The following is a 3,244-nucleotide window of genomic DNA, read 5'->3' on the forward strand; positions in this document are numbered from 1 at the left end:
TGCAAAGAACTGACTCATTGGAAAAGACCCTCATCCTGGGAAAGACTGAAGGCAGGAGGAGAAGGGGATGACAGAGGATGAGATGGTTGGATGGCATCACCGACTCAATAGACATGAGTTTGAGCAAGCTCCGGGAGTTGGTGATGGACAGGGAGACCTGGCGTGCTACAGTCCACTGGGTCGCAAAGAGTCAGACACGACTGAGCAACTGAACTGAACTGAGGGGCAAGGCCACTGACAGCAAGGAATAGATTAATTATCTTGTCTGTAATTTGCCACAGGCGCTAGGAGAGTCTGACTAAAGAAATCTCTAAGTTTTCTTTAGGCAGTGAAAATAGAATGAATTCATAAACAATCTTTTTTTTTGATCCCAAGGTGATCTTCCAGCATGGCTTGATTTAATCTGCCTGCTCATCTCATTCCGGAGGCTGAGCAGGTGGAGCAGGCAGCTCCAGCTCTCTATCTGCTTCTGAACCATATCATGTCTGGCTCTGCACAGGGCAAGATTGCACGCTCTTGGCGCATGCTGAGAAAAACATCAGGAAACTGCCTGCAGGGAAGAGGGGACTCAGCAAAGTGACACATGACCTCACGGAGGGCTGTTAACCAAGTGTCCTTGGTGAGGAAATGTTTGACTTTGCCCAGAAACCAGATTTTAGTGTTTCAAGTTTTGCTTAAGAGAGTAGGGCTGGGACTTGTAGCTGAAATAAAGTCCAAGTTTTTAACGAAAACTTTTTTTTTTTTTTTCCCTCCTGAAGCTAGAAGAGTGGTAAGGTGTGACAGTGACCTGACTAGTCTCTGGCTAAGTGGATGAATTAGAAGTCAGAGAGCATGTCAAAGAGGCATGGCTGTGGAGAGAGATGGAAGTCAGAGATGTCACTTGAAATGGGCTTGTCTTTATAGAACAATTTAAAGCAGCCTGTTTCTTAGATTGCAAAAGCTACTGAGGGACTTCCCTGGTGGTCCAGTGGTAAAAGAGTCTGCCTGCCAATGCAGGGGACACAGGTTCAATCCCTGATCTGGGAAGACCTCACATGCCTTGGAGCAACTAAGCTTGTGCACCGCAACTACTGCATCTGTGCTCTACTGAGGCACAACTACTGAGCCCCTGTTCCGAGACTACTGAAGCCCGGGAGCCCTAGAGCCTGTGCTCCACAGCAAGAGAAGCCACCGCAATGAGAAGCCCACACACTGCAGTTAGAGAGTAGCCTTCGCTCGCTGCAATTAGAGAAAGCCCGTGTGCAGCAACAAAGACCCAGCATGCCAACATAAATAAAGAAACATATTTTAAAAAGCCAATGAGCTCAGTGGTGACACTGTTTCCATCACGGATTATCAGGAAGCAGAGACACGAGGGCAAAGCAGAACCAGGGTGGAAGCCAGCCTTTCTCTCTCTTCTGCTATGTGCCTAGGACTTGAACTTATCTAGACTCAGGTCTTTCTGTTCTAGATGATTCTAGAGGGCTTTCATGTCTATTAATCTCACTCATTTATTGTTATTATTGGTGAAAGATAAAATAGGCTTCTTCTTCCATTTGGAATGCACACTAGCTGGAAACCTGGTTCTTAGGAATTGCTGTCTGTTATCTTACCCACAAAGACTCAAAAATGATGAGCTGTGATCATCTGTCTCTTGGAGTTCTCAGCCTCCACTTCAGACTCACCTCGTTCACCCCAGTTCTGCAGAAATCCCGTTTAGAGTATTCCTTATTTAGGAATGTCTCAGGGAGCATGAACCTGCCTTGCCCTCCTTGGAAATAGCTTTATGAGGGCCAAGGCTTTTTCAGAAGCTGAAATATTTACAGCTTTTTTTTTTTTCTGGATATGCCTCATCTGTAAAATTAGTCACACATCTTAGTGTCTGTGCCATTATTTCTAAGGAAGTCATGGCCACGTGGGGTTTGCTGTGCAGATACAGCCAAATGTGTTGTGATATATGTCTTGGGTTTTGTTATATCCTGTTGCCAAGTTTTAACCAGAGAACTCTGACGGGATGAGAATTTGACCAGAGAACTCTGACAGGTGTACAGAGAAGCAGCAACATTTCCAAGGGACTTCAAGGATCTGGACATCTGTTAGAAATCTCATTCTACTAAAAATAGAGCTGGTTTCCTTTCATGGCCGTCCTGGCTCAGGAGGTAGAGAGAAAAGTAAGACTCAGCCCTGTCCTGTGGGTTCTCTGCCTGTGCTCTCATAAAGCAGAGTCATGCCCATCTCCCCCAGGGACTCCGAGACCCTTGGTGGGGAAGCTCTGTCCAGGAGAGAAGTGACTGGAGAGTCCCCAGGAGTGAGGCCATTGGGGTTAGACCAGCCCTGCCCTTGCTCTGCTGCTCTTCCCCCCACTGCTGCTGACTTCAGGAAGGTGCCATCACTTCCGTGATGAGTCTCAGGGTCCTGTAAAATTAAGTGTGAGAATAAAAGGACTGATGGCATCCTCTTGCTGCCTACCTGCGTCTTCCCTCTGACTCTAAATCAAGCTCCTCTTCCACCCTGCCCCCTGCTCTCCTGGGACGATGCTCACGGGGCGCCCTCCCCCACATCTTACCCCCTCAACCCTATTCTCTCAAGGATCCTTGGCTCCAGGGACTCTTCTCCCCTGAAATGCAAGCCTCAGCCACCAGCAGATCCTTCTCACAGCCAGGAACCACAACTCAGTGTTTTTCAAATAAAACCAAAACCAACAACCCCATCTCACCCAGGCCCCTCCCCTTTCCTCCACTCCCTTCTGAGAAAACCTCCTTGAAATTTTGTCCACACCCATTCCCTCCATTTACTCACTCTCTCCTTTTGCCCCAGGGCCTGTGATTGTTCTGTGATTATACCTGGTCCTGTGATGTTTCGTTCCCTAAGTTCTCAGAGCTTCTGCGCCTGTTCGGTCTGTGCCAGGGCCTCTGCTCGTGGACCACAGCCCCTGTCCTGGAATCTCGCTAGAGCATCCCACTCAGCGGCCCTTCATCTTTCTCCGAGTCATCTATTCTCTGTATACATGAGTTCATTTCTTTCTTCTTTTAAAGATACCACCTGTAAGTTACATTATCCTTTTAATCTTGGGTTTAATAACCCAAGATTTTTTTTAGGGTTTTTTTTTTTCCCTTTGTGCCTAATAAAATCTCTTTACAGCTGTTTAATTTGTTTTGGTTGGGAGATGAGGCAGAAGTCTGTATCCTTTCCCATCCTCTGGAGGCTCCTGTCACTCACCCTGAATTGGTTCTTCCCAAATTCACCGAGTTTCCATATTTGCCAC

General features: G+C 47.1%; 1 long non-coding RNA gene across 1 annotated transcript; it reads left to right on the forward strand.

Annotated features, from left to right (window-relative positions):
* The first annotated feature begins 375 nt into the window (after positions 1 to 375).
* Positions 376 to 1,299, forward strand: LOC147360777 (uncharacterized). Its single transcript, XR_015138723.1, has 2 exons — positions 376 to 619; positions 759 to 1,299. It is a non-coding gene; the product is annotated as an uncharacterized LOC147360777 (long non-coding RNA).
* Positions 1,300 to 3,244: the final 1,945 nt, after the last annotated feature.

Source organism: Bos grunniens, chromosome 13 (genome assembly GCF_055505025.1).
Source record: "Bos grunniens cultivar Pamir isolate PY7600 chromosome 13, Bosgru_T2T1.0, whole genome shotgun sequence".
Lineage (NCBI taxonomy): Eukaryota > Metazoa > Chordata > Mammalia > Artiodactyla > Bovidae > Bos > Bos grunniens.